This window comes from Pseudophryne corroboree, chromosome 11 (genome assembly GCF_028390025.1).
Source record: "Pseudophryne corroboree isolate aPseCor3 chromosome 11, aPseCor3.hap2, whole genome shotgun sequence".
In the NCBI taxonomy this organism is placed as follows: domain Eukaryota; kingdom Metazoa; phylum Chordata; class Amphibia; order Anura; family Myobatrachidae; genus Pseudophryne; species Pseudophryne corroboree.
Genome location: NC_086454.1, coordinates 272,671,918 through 272,690,099, shown reverse-complemented (window position 1 = coordinate 272,690,099; position 18,182 = coordinate 272,671,918).

Below are 18,182 nucleotides of genomic sequence, written 5' to 3'. Positions count from 1 at the left end.
GTGGTAACGAGGTGGAATTCAACCCTCTATATGCTTCAGAGGTTGGAGGAGCAGCAAAAGGCCATTCAAGCCTATACAACTGAGCACGATATAGGAGGTGGAATGCACCTGTCTCAAGCGCAGTGGAGAATGATTTCAACGTTGTGCAAGGTTCTGCAACCTTTTGAACTTGCCACACGTGAAGTCAGTTCAGACACTGCCAGCCTGAGTCAGGTCATTCCCCTCATCAGGCTTTTGCAGAAGAAGCAGGAGACATTGAAGGAGGAGCTAACACAGAGCGATTCCGCTAGGCATGTGGGACTTGTGGATGGAGCCCTTAATTCGCTTAACAAGGATTCACGGGTGGTCAATCTGTTGAAATCAGAGCACTACATTTTGGCCACCGTACTCGATCCTAGATTTAAAACCTACCTTGGATCTCTCTTTCCGGCAGACACAAGTCTGCTGGGGTTCAAAGAACTGCTGGTGAGAAAATTGTCAAGTCAAGCGGAACGCGACCTGTCAACATCTCCTCCTTCACATTCTCCCGCAACTGGGGGTGCGAGGAAAAGGCTCAGAATTCCGAGCCCACCCGCTGGCGGTGATGCAGGGCAGTCTGGAGCGACTGCTGATGCTGACATCTGGTCCGGACTGAAGGACCTGACAACGATTACGGACATGTCGTCTACTGTCACTGCATATGATTCTCTCCCCATTGAAAGAATGGTGGAGGATTATATGAGTGACCGCATCCAAGTAGGCACGTCAGACAGTCCGTACTTATACTGGCAGGAAAAAGAGGCAATTTGGAGGCCCTTGCACAAACTGGCTTTATTCTACCTAAGTTGCCCTCCCACAAGTGTGTACTCCGAAAGAGTGTTTAGTGCTGCCGCTCACCTTGTCAGCAATCGGCGTACAAGGTTACATCCAGAAAATGTGGAGAAGATGATGTTCATTAAAATGAATTATAATCAATTCCTCCGTGGAGACATTCACCAGCAGCAATTGCCTCCACAAAGTACACAGGGAGCTGAGATGGTGGATTCCAGTGGGGACGAATTGATAATCTGTGAGGAGGGGGATGTACACGGTGATATATCGGAGGATGATGATGAGGTGGACATCTTGCCTCTGTAGAGCCAGTTTGTGCAAGGAGAGATTAATTGCTTCTTTTTTGGTGGGGGTCCAAACCAACCCGTCATTTCAGTCACAGTCGTGTGGCAGACCCTGTCACTGAAATGATGGGTTGGTTAAAGTGTGCATGTCCTGTTTATACAACATAAGGGTGGGTGGGAGGGCCCAAGGACAATTCCATCTTGCACCTCTTTTTTCTTTCATTTTTCTTTGCGTCATGTGCTGTTTGAGGGGTGTTTTTTGGAAGGGCCATCCTGCGTGACACTGCAGTGCCACTCCTAGATGGGCCAGGTGTTTGTGCCGGCCACTAGGGTCGCTTAGCTTACTCACACAGCTACCTCATTGCGCCTCTTTTTTTCTTTGCGTCATGTGCTGTTTGGGGAGTGTTTTTTGGAAGGGCCATCCTGCGTGACACTGCAGTGCCACTCCTAGATGGGCCAGGTGTTTGTGTCGGCCACTAGGGTCGCTTAGCTTACTCACACAGCTACCTCATTGCGCCTCTTTTTTTCTTTGCGTCATGTGCTGTTTGGGGAGTGTTTTTTGGAAGGGCCATCCTGCGTGACACTGCAGTGCCACTCCTAGATGGGCCAGGTGTTTGTGTCGGCCACTAGGGTCGCTTAGCTTACTCACACAGCTACCTCATTGCGCCTCTTTTTTTCTTTGCGTCATGTGCTGTTTGGGGAGTGTTTTTTGGAAGGGCCATCCTGCGTGACACTGCAGTGCCACTCCTAGATGGGCCAGGTGTTTGTGTCGGCCACTTGGGTCGCTTAGCTTAGCCATCCAGCGACCTCGGTGCAAATTTTAGGACTAAAAATAATATTGTGAGGTGTGAGGTGTTCAGAATAGACTGAAAATGAGTGGAAATTATGTTTATTGAGGTTAATAATACTTTGGGATCAAAATGACCCCCAAATTCTATGATTTAAGCTGTTTTTTAGGGTTTTTTGAAAAAAACACCCGAATCCAAAACACACCCGAATCCGACAAAAAAAATTAGGTGAGGTTTTGCCAAAACGCGTTAGAACCCAAAACACGGCCGCGGAACCGAACCCAAAACCAAAACACAAAACCCGAAAAATTTCCGGTGCTCATCACTAGTAAGAATAGGTAATTCATTAACAATTACTCTATTTCATTTAGACACTGGGGGAACTGTTTGATTCTAATGTAACAGGTCACATTAAGGAGGAAAGGAGAAAACAAGGGCATATGTATAGAGAGTGGAGACAATATGGCTGCTATAGAGACCAAACTCATTTGGGACACAACTCCATCCCCTCCTCAGCTCACGGACTTCCCCCACCCAACCCTGCTCACGCCCCCATCCCCTCCCATGCTTGTGGGCAGAGACCCTTTTTAGCTCCCAACCGGGCCACCCCATACCCATTTGTGGCTCCCCCCACTTGCAACCTCTACCACTTGTGGCTCCCCATGCTCGTCAGCAGGCAGGTCCCCTAGGTTCTTCCAGGCCCTAGAGTGCTGCCTTACTGCCTTGTCTGTAATCCAGCACTGATCTAAGCCTACGTTCTCTGACCTTAGTTAAGATGACTGTCTTTTCTTGCTGGTAGCTGCTTTCTGTTCTCTCTGGCATGGTACCCTGATTGAGCACTTAAATTCATGCACACAGTAAACTTGGTAGAGAAGCTAGGCATGAGCAGCAACAACCCTTATACTGCATGTTCTGACCACAGCTCTAGTATACTACTACTAATACTACTACTACTACTACTACTACTACTACTGTGGTCATGATTTAAGCCACTAACCACTGGCAGGGATTTCAGGGCAACTGGAAACCCCCACCCCTTGCCTTTGCCTATGGAAATTGTTTCAATGAATCCATTTATTTCAAATCATGATTGGAATGTAGGATTCTGCAGTAGTAGGGTAGTAAACAATGGGGGTCATGCCGACCTGATTGCACACTAGCTATTTTTGCAGCGCTGCGATCAGGTCAAAACTTGGCAAAACTGCGCATGCGTATGCAGCGCAATGCGCAGGCGCATCATATGGGTACAAAGCATATTGTTGCTGTGCAATAGGTTTAACAAAGAATCCATTCGCACAGCCAATCGTAAGGTGATTGACAGGAAGAAGGCGTTTATGGGTGTCAAAAAAAAAATTGGTTTCCCCCAGCACCCTGAATGATAACAGTAACCAGATTTACTGTTATCATTCAGGGGGCTGTGGGAAACCAATTGCATTTTTTATTTTTATTTTTCTTGCTTAGAAATACCCCTACCTTTCAAGCACCTGAATGATATCACTAAGCTAATTGAGCATCTGCCACCCTATATATGTCTGTTGTGAGAGGCAGAGAGGTTCCTGCATTAAGAGGAGGTGCAGGCCCTGACATGCCATATGGAGCATTATGGGGTTGCTCCAAGGTAGGTAGCTCTTAGCTTAGATATATTTTAGTAAGGAGCCATTATCATGTGGCTCCTTGCTGGTTAATCATAGACCCAGATTGGGGTAATGGAGGTGTGGGGTGTGGTGCCTCTGGACTGTCTAAGCTGGATGGCTTTAGTGTGGCATACCTTTACATTCTATTAACATTTTTCACATACTAATTTCTTTAACACTATTTCTCCATTTTAATTCCATCTCATTTCTGCTGCGGGGTACACTGGGCTCCACAAGGATAGACATAGGGGATAGACATAGGGGTGTAGAGTAGGATCTTGATCCGAGGCACCAACAGGCTGAAAAGCTTTGACTGTTCCCAGAATGCATAGCGCCGCCTCCTCTATAACCCCGCCTCCCTGCACAGGAGCTCAGTTTTGTAGTTGGTGCCGCAGATAGCAGGCACATAACAGAGGGGCTGCTCTGGGCAGCCCTAAGAAGAGCTTTTTGAGAAGAAAAGTGAAGACTTCAAGGGCTGCAGCAGTGTGTATATGTCTTTTGACATTCACTGCTGCAGCTACATCTCTCTCCAGCGGCGCTGTAAACTCCCGAGCCCTGGTTGCCGGGTAACTACAGCAGGAGGCTCCGGTTTTCTTCCATGGTCAGGCACACACGACGGGGGCTCTCCGGGATCGCGTGGCCGCTCTTCGGGAGGTGGTGAGTGGGTCCCGCTTCAGGACCCATACTTTATCACGATCCGGCACAGTCAGTGGGAGGCGGGCCGCGCGCGCTGGCAGTGGACACTGTGGCAGTACAGGCGATCCCACTAGATCAACAGGGCATGGGTGCAGGTCAGGTTTTCCCTCAAAACCATTTTACTGTGTATTAGTGGGGGTATAGTGATTTGTTCACACCTTGAAGCAACCTTTTGTTGTGGGTGGAGTTTTCAGAGGGTGGGGGCTGCTATCAATTAACCCTGTATCCATGTCTGCATGGTTATTTAACTAGTATAGATCAATGCTGCAAGCATCTTAGGCTGCAAGCATTTTAGTTGCTAAGTATGTTAGTGTAAAGTATGATATAATATTTGGAGATATACGGAGATGAACAGGAGAGAAACAGAGGGACAGCAGACTATCTCCCCCACCTCCACAAAAGAACTGCTACCAACAAACTACAGTGAGTTACCTATGCCACTACCAGCAACAACTGCAGCCTGCACAGCCTGGATACTGAACAACCTGTCTGATTAAGTAGTAGCCCTACTGTTTTCACACATTGCTCACACTCTCATTTACACAATCTACAACCACTGTGTATCCATCTCAGCCTTTCCGTTCCTACCATTATTTCTTAAAATTCAGTTTGCACTGTCTTTTGCTTACATTACACCCCACATTCTCCTTGTTCATTCTATATTACACCTACACCATTCTATTCCCCTGAACACTACTGCACCAAATTATGGCTCCTCGATCCTGTCACATACCAATCCTCACTGCCAGGTCTCACCCCCCAAATTCAAAATCACCCACAAACACTCAGAACCCAGCCAACCTTATCCCTATCTCCCCTGTCCCCTCCCTTCCTTTCTCCTGTGCACTCTGGAATGCTAGATCAATCTGCAACAAGCTGCCAACTATCCACGACCTCTTCATCTCCCACTCTTTTCACCTTCTCGCCATCACTGAAACCTGGCTCTCCTCCTCTGACACCACCTCCCCTGCTGCCCTCTCCTACGGAGGCCTCTCCTTCACCCACACAGTCAGAACTGATGGTCGCCAGGGTGGAGGCGTGGGCGTCCTTCTCTCCCCTAACTGCACCTTTCGTGTCATCCCACCGGAGCCCTCTCTCACCTTCTCCACCTTCGAGGTCCACACTATCCGCCTCTTCTACCCCATTCACCTTCTTGTGGCAGTGATCTACCACCCCCCCGGCCACTGTTCACCTTTCCTTGACAACTTTGCTGCCTGGCTTCCCCACTTTCTCTCTCCGACCTCCCCTCTGTCATCCTCGGAGACTTTAACATCCCTATTGACATCACTAATGCCGCTTCCACTAATCTTCTCGCCCTTTCCACCTCCTTTGGACTTTCTCAATGGACCTCCACCGCTACTCACAATCTCGGCCACTCCCTCGACCTTGTCTTCACCCACCGATGTGATCTCTATGATTTCTCAAACTCTCCCTTCCCTCTCTCTGACCACCATCTGCTTTCTTTCACCCTCTCATCCTCCCTCCTCCTCTCCACGCCCAGACCCACCACCACCAGACGCAATCTCGGGTCTCTCAACCCCACTTTCATGTCCTCCCTCGAGACTTTCCTCTCTCCTCTTTCCACTATGACTTGTCCCAACCAGGCAGCCACCTTCTATAACTCTTCCCTAACCGCTGCTCTCGACTCTGTGGCCCCCCTCTCCTCTGTCCCCCTCCGCCGCTCCAAACCCCAACCCTGGCACACCAAACTAACACGTTTCTTACAAAAATGCTCACGCTCTGCTGAACGCTCCTGGAGGAAATCTCACTCTCTGGCGGACTTCCTCCATTTCAAGTTTATTCTCTCCTCCTACAGCTCTGCTCTTTCCCTCGCCAAGCAATCCTTTTTCCAAGCACTCATCTCTTCTCAGTCCTCCTGTCCACGCCGTCTCTTTGAAACTTTCAACACTCTCCTTCGCCCCCCTCCTCCTCCCCTCCCATCCTCCCTCACTGCCACTGACTTTGCCTCCTTCTTCATCTCCAAAATTGAGGATATCCGACACGACATCTCCCGCCGTCACCCCTCTGCTACCCCCCTGCCCCCTCTATCCCTCTCCTCCATCTATCCCACCCTGTCCTCCTTCCATCCCACTTCAGAAAAGGAAGTCCACTCCCTCATCTTATCCCCCCCCCCACCACCTGCCCCCTGGACCCCCTTCCCTCCCGTCTTCTCCGCTCCCTCTCCCCCACTGCCTGCTCCCACCTTGCTCACCTCTTTAACCTGTCCCTCTCCACCGGCATCTTCCCCTCACCATTCAAACATGCTCTGGTCTCGCCTATTCTCAAAAAACCCAACCTCGACCCCTCATCACCCACTAACTACCGCCCCATCTCTCTTCTCCCTTTCGCCTCCAAATTACTTGAACGACTAGTCTACAGCCATCTCACAAGCTACCTCTCTGACAACTCCATCCTCGATCCACTACAATCTGGCTTTCGCCCACTCCACTCAACTGAGACTGCCCTGGTGAAAGTCACCAATGACCTGCTTTCGGCCAAATCCAGGGGCAACTTCTCTCTGCTCATCCTTCTGGACCTCTCTGCTGCCTTTGACACCGTAGATCATCCTCTCCTCCTCAGCACACTCCAAAACGCTGGCCTCTCTAGCACTGTCCTTGACTGGTTTTCTTCTTACCTCACTAACCGCTCCTTCTCTGTGTCTGCCTCAAGCACCACCTCACACCCTTCCATCCTTCCTGTTGGTGTCCCTCAAGGTTCTGTCCTTGGACCCCTTCTGTTCTCCCTGTACACCTCTTCCCTGGGTGCACTCATTAACTCATTTGGCCTTCAATACCACCTCTATGCTGATGACACACAACTCTACCTCTCATCTCCTGATCTGTCCCCCTCTGTCCTCTCTCAGGTTTCCAGCTGCCTCTCTGCAATCTCCTCCTGGATGTCTGAATGCTCTCTAAAGCTCAACATGGACAAAACGGAACTCATCATCTTCCCCCCATCCAGAGCAACACCCCCGACCAATATCTCCATCATTGTTGACAACACCACCATCTCCCCCGTTCCCCAACTCCGCTGCCTGGGCGTCACTCTTGACTCCTCCCTCTCCTTTGCACCCCACATCCAAGCTCTGGCACAATCCTGTCGTTTCCAGCTACGCAACATTGCTCGTATCAGGCCATATCTCTCCCAGAGTGCAACTAAACTCATCATCCACTCACTGGTCATCTCACGACTTGACTACTGCAATGTCCTCCTCACTGGCCTCGCTTGCTCCCATCTTGCTCCCCTCCAATCTGTCCTGAACTCCGCAGCTAGGCTTATCTTCCTCTCCCGCCGCACCACATCTTCCACTCCCCTTCAACAAAATCTACACTGGCTCCCATTCCCCTACAGAATCCTCTTCAAACTCCTCACCCTCACATACAAGGCCATCTCTAATTCCACTGCTCCCTACATCTCCAACCTCCTTTCCCTTCATACTCCCTCCCGCCCCCTACGGTCGACTAATGACCGTCGCCTCTCCACCACCCTGGTCACTGCTTCCCATGCACGAGTTCAGGATTTTGCCCGTGCTGCACCCCTTCAGTGGAACGCACTCCCCCGCTCCATTAGACTCTCCCCAACCTTGCAAAGCTTCACACGGGCACTAAAAACCCACCTATTCATCAAAGCATACCCTCCCGATGCATAACCCAGTGTTTAAGCCGCGCCTCCACCCCCCTGCCTCATGCCGTGAACATCTCAGCTTTGCTTGCATACTGCCATCAGGCTACCTCCCACTTACCTGCACCTCCTGTCATCTGTCTGTCGCCCCTCCCCAATAGATTGTTAGCTCTTCAGAGCAGGGCCCTCTTTCCTCTTGTTATCAAGCCCTCGTCTCAACACATTTCACTCACAGCTCTCCCCTACTCAACGACCATCTTTATCCTGCTAGTAAAGGCTCATCTCCATCTATGGCCACCAGCCTCTAGTAGTACGATGATCACTCCCTCAATACTTACATCTTAGCTGTATTATGTCTTGAGAATGTGTGGTGCTCTGTTACCTGTACTCTATTTCTGTTATTTATTTACTGTAATGCAATGTTTTGTCCCCTGTACTGTCCTTTGTACGGCGCTGCGAAACACATGTGGCGCCTTATAAATAAAATGTAATAATAATAATAATAATAATAGTAGCCCACAGTACCCGGTGGTTTTGCCAGCAGGGGGATTAGGCTTAGACCTGGAGCCCCTCCCCCAGCCCCAGGGCGCCATTTCCCGCAAATGTTCCCACCCTGGAGCTGCATATCTGTCTCTCCCTCACTCCCTGTCAGTGTCTGGGTGCCATTTCTCTCAGCTACACTGTTCCTGGGACTGCTTGGGCAAATCCTCCTGTGTAAAGCCACCTGGTTGTCAGCGCTGTGACTTTACATGACACTTAAGTATTCTACCTGCCTATTAGACAGAGTTAGTTAAGAAAGAGTGCATTTAGTCAGGGTTTTATAGTACAATTACCATGTGATATACATCCAGTTCTTACTGTGCAGTGTTATATCTATTGACTACATAGCTATATAAGCTGGTCCAGTGCAGTATTATTGTTAGTAATAACCTCTGCATTGTACAACTGTGACTATATGTGTGTGCATTAGCTTGCTGAGTGGTTTCCATTTCGTGTCTCTCACTCAACTTGCTATCCCTATATTCTATAACCTGAGGGGGCTTGGTGCATCAGATTTTATATTTATATATGATTTTCACAAGATATGCTTTAAAACGTATTTTTCTCTGTGATTTTAGTCACCATATCTCTCCTATATCTCTGCTTGTGCTGACTACACTGCGCAGGGGTTTGGGTAAGAGGTATTGTGCTGCTGCCAATTGTACTGTGTTACCTGATACTGCAAGTTATATCATGTCTGCTTCTGAAGGTAACGGTTCTGGGGCTGAACACACTGCTGGTGTTGCTGAAGCCACAGATCCATATGAGGAGAATATAGCAGCTGTGGGTTCTGGTTCTGGGGGCTCCTTGCCCCCCAGTGGGACTGTGGTAACAGAGGTACATAATGACCCACCGTGGGCTGCTTTTTCCACGCTTCTGCATAGGCTAGTTAATAAACTAACACCCCCTATGGGACCCCCTATGCTGGTGCAACCGTATGTGGTCCCTGCAGCTAACCCGCCATGGGCGGACAATTTATCTGCTCAATTGAAGAAGTTGAACCAGTCCCTGACTAGAGATGTGCACCGGAAATTTTTCGGGTTTTGTGTTTTGGTTTTGGATTCAGTTCCGCGGCCGTGTTTTGGATTCGGACGCGTTTTGGCCAAACCTCACCGAATTTTTTTTGTCGGATTCGGGTGTTTTTTTACAAAAAATCCTCAAAAACAGCTTAAATCATAGAATTTGGGGGTCATTTTGATCCCATAGTATTATTAACCTCAATAACCATAATTTACACTCATTTTCAGTCTATTCTGAACACCTCACACCTCACAATATTATTTTTAGTCCTAAAATTTGCACCGAGGTCGCTGGATGGCTAAGCTAAGCGACACAAGTGGCCGACACAAACACCTGGCCCATCTAGTAGTGGCACTGCAGTGTCAGGCAGGATGGCACTTCAAAAAAATTGTCCCCAAACAGCACATGATGCAAAGAAAAAAAGAGGCGCACCAAGGTCGCTGTGTGACTAAGCTAAGCGACAAAAGTGGCCGACACAAACACCAGGCCCATCTAGGAGTGGAACTGCAGTGTCAGACAGGATGGCACTTCAAAAAAATAGTCCCCAAACAGCACATGATGCAAAGAAAAAAAGAGGCGCACCAAGGTCGCTGTGTGACTAAGCTAAGCGACACAAGTGGCCGACACAAATACCTGGCCCATCTAGGAGTGGCACTGCAGTGTCAGACAGGATGGCACTTCAAAAAAATTGTCCCCAAACAGCACATGATGCAAAGAAAAAAAGAGGCGCACCAAGGTCGCTGTGTGACTAAGCTAAGCGACACAAGTGGCCGACACAAACACCTGGCCCATCTAGGAGTGGCACTGCAGTGTCAGACAGGATGGCACTTAAAAAAATAGTCCCCAAACAGCACATGATGCAAAGAAAAATGAAAGAAAAAAGAGGTAGGTAGAGCAGTGTCCTTCCGTACCATACTGCTATATATACTGGTGTTCACTGTCAGCAAACTGCAAAACTAAAATGCACCACAGGTATAGAATCTAGATGGATAGTACACTTGATGAAACAGAGGTAGGTAGAGCAGTGGCCTTCCGTACCGTACTGCTATATATACTGGTGGTCACTGTCAGCAAACTGCAAAACTAAAATGCACCACAGGTATAGAATCTAGATGGATAGTATACTTGACGACACATACTGGTGGTCACTGTCAGCAAACTGCAAAACTAAAATGCACCACAGGTATAGAATCTAGATGGATAGTATACTTGACGACACAGAGGTAGGTAGAGCAGTGGCCTTCCGTACCATACTGCTATATATACTGGTGGTCACTGTCAGCAAACTGCAAAACTAAAATGCACCACAGGTATAGAATCTAGATGGATAGTATACTTGACGACACAGAGGTAGGTAGAGCAGTGGCCTTCCGTACCATACTGCTATATATACTGGTGGTCACTGTCAGCAAACTGCAAAACTAAAATGCACCACAGGTATAGAATCTAGATGGATAGTATACTTGACGACACAGAGGTAGGTAGAGCAGTGTCCTTCCGTACCGTACTGCTATATATACTGGTGGTCACTGTCAGCAAACTGCAAAACTAAAATGCACCACAGGTATAGAATCTAGATGGATAGTATACTTGACGACACAGAGGTAGGTAGAGCAGTGGCCTTCCGTACCGTACTGCTATATATACTGGTGGTCACTGTCAGCAAAACTCTGCACTGTAGTCCTCCTATATAATACTGCTGGTCCCCAGTCCCCACAATAAAGCAGTGTGAGCACAGATATATGCAGCACACTGAGCACATATATGGAGCGTTTTTCAGGCAGACAACGTATACTGGTGGTCACTGGTCAGCAAAACTCTGCACTGTACTCCTCCTATATAATACTGCTGGTCCCCAGTCCCCACAATAAAGCAGTGTGAGCACAGATATACAGTATGCAGCACACTGAGTACAGATATGGAGCGTTTTTTAGCAGACAACGTATACTGGTGGTCACTGGTCAGCAAAACTCTGCACTGTACTCCTCCTATATAATACTGCTGGTCCCCAGTCCCCACAATAAAGCAGTGTGAGCACAGATATATGCAGCACACTGAGCACAGATATGGAGCGTTTTTCAGGCAGAGAACGTATAAAACTGGTGGTCACTGATCAGCAAAACTCTGCACTGTACTCCTCCTATATAATTCAGCTGCTCCCCAGTCCCCATAATTAAGCAATAAGCACAAATATTTGCAGCAACATTAATAAACGGAGAGGACTCCAGCCACGTCCTCTCCCTAACATTTCCAATGCACGAGTGAAAATGGCGGCAACGCGTGGCTCCTTATATAGAATCCGAATCTCGCGAGAATCCGACAGCGGGATGATGACGTTCGGGCGCGCTCGGGTTAACCGAGCCATACAGGAGAATCCGAGTCTGCCTCGGACCCGTGTAAAAAGGCTGAAGTTCGGGGGGGTTCGGTTTCCGAGGAACCGAACCCGCTCATCACTATCCCTGACTACTAAAAAGTCTGACCCTCGCTCGCCCAAGCCCAAGGGGTCCTCTAAGCGAGCTCTTATCTCCTCACAATCCACTGCTGTCACTGACACCTTGTCTGATGAAGATGGCACTTACACTGACCCCACAGATTCTGTCACAGATACTGCTGATGGGGAGGGTAGTTCACATGTGGATGTTCCTGATCTTTTGGAGGCTATTAAGTTGATTTTACAGATTACGGATGATCCTGAGCCATCCGTTCCTCCTAAGAAACCAGATAGGTTTAAGCGTCAGAAGGTGGTTAAACAAGTTTTACCTCACTCGGACCACCTAGTGGATATACGTCAGGAACCCTGGGAAAACCCGGGTAAGAAGTTTGTGCCTCAAAAAAAGATGCTGGCTCGCTATCCCCTCACGCTAGAGCTGTCTAAAAATTGGGAAATGCCTCCTCTAGTGGACTCACATGTGGCTAGGTTGGTGGTTTCCTCAGCTCTACCTGTCACTACCGTCACGTCTCTAAAAGAGCCTATGGATAAACGTGTGGAGGATTGTTTGAAAGCAATTTACACCCTCACGGGGGCTGCACAAAGGCCCACTATTGCAGCAACATGGGCTTCAGAGGCTATTGATGCATGGGCCCTAGAGTTAGAAGCTGAAATCTCTTCTGACCATGCTGGACAATGCTTGTCATATATTGTCACAGCTTCTCACTATATTAAAGAGGCGGCTTCTGATGCCGGTATCCTAGCAGCCAAGGCCTCTACTACATCAGTCCTGGCTCGCCGGATATTGTGGCTGAGATCCTGGTCTGTGGATCTGGACTCTAGAAAAACCCTGGATATACTCCCTTTCAAGGGAGATATTCTGTTTGGGGAGGACTTAAATAGGATTGTGGCTGACTTGGCTACTGCCAAAACTGCCTGTCTGCCAAGTATCGCTCCTTCTTTGTCGAAGGCTAAAGGTACTTCCTTTCGCCCCTTTTATCCTTCAGCTAAAGCAAAAGGTCAGGCGTACAACAAGCAGGCCCGCACTTCCAAACCTGGTAAGCCAAAGCTCAAAAGAGCCTGGGCGGCCCGTCAGCCAGCTTCCAAGACCGATAAGCCTGCCGCATGATGGGGCGGGCCTCCCCCTGGGGGATCCCAGGGTGAGGGGCCGGCTTCTAGGGTATACCCAGGAATGGTTGAAGACCACTTCAGATGCCTGGGTACGGGAAGTCGTCACTCAAGGTTACGCCATAGCCTTAAACAACCGACCCCCTCAACGATTTTGCCGGACAGATGTCCCGTTGGACCAGACAAAGACAAACACTCTACATTCGGTGGTACAGACCCTCCTGGAGTCGTAGTACAGGTGCCTCTTGCGCAGAGGGGCCGGGGGTACTATTCTCCCGGCCCATTCTCAACCTCAAGGCATTGAACAGGTTTGTGAATGTTTCCAAGTTCCGTATGGAAACCCTTCGCTCTATAGTTCTGGCCTTGGAACCTGGGGACTACATTGTCTCCCTGGACATACAGGATGCTTACCTGCATATTCCTATAGCAGCGTCACATCAGCAATACCTGAGGTTTGCGATTGGCAACCTCCATTACCAGTTTCGGGCGTTACCTTTTGGTTTAACTACGGCAACGCGAGTCTTCACCAAAGTTATGACGGTGATGACGGTGGTACTCCGCCGTCAAGGGGTCAGGATACTGCCGTATCTGGACGACTTGTTAATCCCGGCAAATTCCTCAGAACTTCTCCTAAGTCATCTGGATATGACTGTCCGGTTTCTACAAGCCCACAGGGGGCTCATCAACTCGAAGAAATCCTCCCTGGTCCCTGCTCAGAGTATGGTGCACCTGGGAGCGCTATTGGACACTCACAACCAGAGGTTGTTCTTGTCTCAGGAGAAAGTCCTGAAGCTTCAGGACAGGATTCGTTGCTTCCTTTCTCGTCCGCAAGTGTCGATACATTCGGCGATGCAGGTGCTGGGCCTCATGGTGTCAGCATTCGACATGGTGGAGTATGCTCAATTCCATTCTCGCCCCCTCCAGAGGCTGATTCTAACCAAGTGGGATGGCCTGCCTCACCGGATCAGGTCTCACATGATCTCATTGACTCCGGAGGTCCATCTGTCGCTGCTCTGGTGGCTCTAGGACCGACAATTGTGCAGGGGCCGTCCCTTCTGGATATCCAACTGGGTCCTGTTGACGACAGATGCCAGTCTAAGAGTTTGGGGTGCGGTGCTGGAGCAACACTCCCTTCAGGGTCAGTGGACCAAGGAGGAATCCCTCCTCTCGATCAACATTCTGGAATTGCGGGCGGTCTTCAATGCGTTGAGCCTGGCCCAGCATTCACTTCAGAACCGTCCTGTTCAAGTACAGTCGGACAACGCCACCACAGTGGCTTACATAAATCATCAAGGCGGCACTCGAAGCCATTTGGCAATGAAGGAAGTCTCACGGATTCTACATTGGGTGGAACGCCATCTACCGGCCATATCGGCAATATTCATTCCGGGAGTCCTGAATTGGGAAGCGGACTTTCTCAGTCATCAGGACGTACATGCCGGCGAGTGGGCCTTCCATCCAGAAGTGTTTCAACTCCTAGTGGAAAAGTGGGGCCTTCCAGATGTAGATCTGATGGCGTCTCGACACAATCACAAGGTTCCGGTCTTCGGAGCAAGGACAAGGGATCCTCAAGCAGCATTCGTGGATGCGCTGGCAGTACCGTGGAGGTTTCGGCAGCCGTACGTGTTCCCTCCGGTGTCACTCCTGCCCAGGGTAATTTCGGAAGTTCAAGCAAAAAAAAGGAAATCTGCTTCTCATAGCTCCAGCGTGGCCCAGACGGCACTGGTTCTCAGACCTGCAAGGCCTATCGTCAGAGCGTCCAATTCTACTTCCACAACGCCCAGACTTCCTCGTTCAGGGCCCCTGTGTCATCCAGGACCTAGCCCGGCTGTCTTTGACGGCGTGGATCTTGAAGCTTCCGTCTTAAGGGCTAAAGGGTTTTCTGAGGCGGTCATTCAAACTATGTTGCGGGCCCGGAAACCGGCTTTTGCTCGGGTTTACTAAAGGGTCTGGCATTCTTACTTTATTTGGTGTACATCTAACGATTATGACGCTTCCAAGTTTAGTATAGCCAAGTTGTTGGCTTTTCTTCAGCAGAGCCTGGACTTAGGCCTGCGTCTGGACTCCCTCAAGGTTCAAATATCTGCCTTATCGGTGTGGTTTCAGAGAAAAATTGCGACCTTACCTGATGTGCATACCTTTACTCAGGGTTTGTTGCATATCCAACCTCCATATGTCCCGCCTGTGGCTCCTTGGGACTTTTCGGTGGTTTTAGAGGCGTTACAAGAGTTTCCGTTTGAACCTCTTGGTTCAGCTGATCTTAAGTGGCTTTCCCTTAAGGTGGTGTTTCTGCTGGCTATTGCTTCAGCTAGAAGAGTGTCGGATTTGGGTGCCTTGTCCTGTAGTTCCCCATATCTGATATTTCACCGTGACCGGGCGGTTCTTAGGACTCGTTCCGGATATTTACCTAAGGTGGTTTCTTTGTTCCACCTTAACCAGGAGATTGTGGTTCCGGCACTTATTTCTCCTGATCTGTCTCCCAAAGAGCGGTCTTTGGATGTGGTACGGGCTCTCCGTATCTATGTGAAGAGAACTGCTTCTATTAGAAAATCTGATTCTTTCTTTGTGCTGTTTGGATTTCACAAACGGGGCTGGCCTGCTCACAAGCAAACTTTGGCCAGATGGATTAGAATGTGATTGCCCATGCTTTTGTGAGGGCTGGTCTCTCGGCTCCTGCTCACATTACGGCCCATTCTACTCGGTCTGTTGGACCTTCTTGGGCGGACCGCCGTGGTGCGACCCTTGAACAATTGTGCAAGGCGGCTACGTGGTCCTCTGTGAACACGTTCATAAGGTTCTATGCCTTCGATACTGCCACTTCCCAGGATGCTTCCTTTGGACGCAGGGTTCTTGTGCCCGCTACAGTGTGTCCCCTCCCATAAGGAACTGCTTTAGGACATCCCCTATGTCTATCCTTGTGGAGCCCAGTGTACCCCGCAGCAGAAAAGTTTTATGGTAAGAACTTACCTTTGTTAAAACTCTTTATGCGGGGTACACTGGGCTCCACAAGGCACCCAACCTGACGCACTTAGCTTCTTTGGGTTGGTATGGCATTAGCCGCTGACACTTCTCCTGTCGTGAGATTGTGGTGTATGTGGCTACTAACCGTTGTCGTCTCTTTTCCTGCTACTGCATTGGGCTGGTTAACTAAAAACTGAGCTCCTGTGCAGGGAGGCGGGGTTATAGAGGAGGCAGTGCTATGCATTCTGGGAACAGTCAAAACTTTTCAGCCTGTTGGTGCCTCGGATCAAGATCCTACTCTACACTAGTGATGAGCGGATTCGGTTTTACTCGGTTTTACTCGGTTCTCAAAACCGAATCTTATTGGCTATCCAAAACACGTGACATCAGTGAGCCAATAAGATTCGGTTTTGAGAACCGAGTAAAACCGAGTAAAACCGAATCCGCTCATCACTACTCTACACCCCTATGTCTATCCCCTATGTCTATCCTTGTGGAGCCCAGTGTACCCTACAGAAAGAGTTTTAATAAAGGTAAGTTCTTACCATAAAACTTGTTTTATGTATCACCTTCTTTTTAGCTTCGACTTCCTAACACTAATTAATTAACACTACAGTTTTTTCACTGGTATGCTGCCCTGTGCTTTCTGGCTTATGCTTGTGTTTTGGGGTGCCACACCCTGCACCTAGATATAGCGCTAGGGACCCCAAATAAACAGAGACGCCATGATGCGGCTTTGGGGCTTATTCATACATTTGTGCAAATATATGTAACCGAGATCTCTGAATTCTAATATTGTGTTAAATCTTGTTACTGTTATCATTCAGGGTGCTGGGGGGAAAACAATTGCCTTTTTTTATCTTGCTTATAAATACCCCCCCCCCCCCCTTTCAAGCACCTGAATGATATCACTAAGCTAATTGAGCATCTGCCACACTATATATTATGAGGAGCCCAATGCTATGTTCATCTGTTTTGCAAAACAGACTTCAAGTTTAGGAAAAATTAAGCAAAGGCATTAAAATGTAATTAATAAAAACAATGAAAAATGTGCAGTTTTTATTTTTTTATTTTAATTTAAAAAAACACCTACAGTACTTTAAATTTAAACTATTTTTTTTCATAGAACATGGCAAAGAGCCCTTTAAATGTGGTAACAAAAAAAAAAAAACCTTACATACCAACGTTGTCATGTTATTTTGTGGTTTTGACTTATCAGTGTGACTGAAATATGTGACTACTTGTAATTCTATTTCCTTTAAATGACATAACATGAAGTGATTTTTCCACTCATGACGAATAAATAGACTCATTGATTAAACTGTCCCACATACTTCAGCAAATTAAAATTTAATGAACAGCATATGACAACACACATGTTTGTGTCAGTTCTCACTTTTATTAGAAAAAAATGGTCACCCGCAATGTTATTTCAGTTGAAGAAAAGAACATGAAGAGGTTTGGAATGATAGGAACAGTACGATCCTTGTCATAAGTTCCTAATTCGTGATATAAGTACAAGCTTGACAAATGATAGTAAGTGATATGAAACAATGACAAGTCATGAAGTGTTAGTACCAGTGTACAGAAATGATAATGCACTGAACGAGAGCATTTGTCTTAGTACCAAGAAGGCCATTGAGTGGGAATAGCCTTATTGCGCCAGTATTCTGGCTGCCGGCATTGACAGCTGTCAGGATTCTGATGTCAGGATCCTGAACACCGGGATCCTGACAGCCGGCAAATAAAATGTATACCATATATAGTACACATATATGTCATAAACACACACATATACAGTAGCTATATATGGGTTGGTATCGATATACCGGCGCCCATCATCCTAGTGGTTAGAATCCCAACCGCAGGATACCGGAATGATGGCAGCTGGGCGAGTGCAAAAGAACCCCTTGTGGGCTCGCTGTACGGCCGCGCTATTTATTTTCCCTCCAGGGGTGTCATGGACACCGCAAGTGGAAAAAGAGGTATTGGTATCCCATTGGCTGGGATCCCGGCATCGGTATGCTGAGGGCCGGGATCCCAACAACCGGGATATTGAATGCATACCCTTTATATAGCACATATGTATGTCATAAACACACACACACACACACACACACACACACAAACACACACACACACACACGTAGCTATATATAGCACACAGGTATGTCACACACACCTCTTTCACAATAAAACAGCCATTTAAAGCAAGTGAATAAGCTACCATCATTTACCCCACCCCCCTCCTCCCTTCCAATACCCAGGCAAG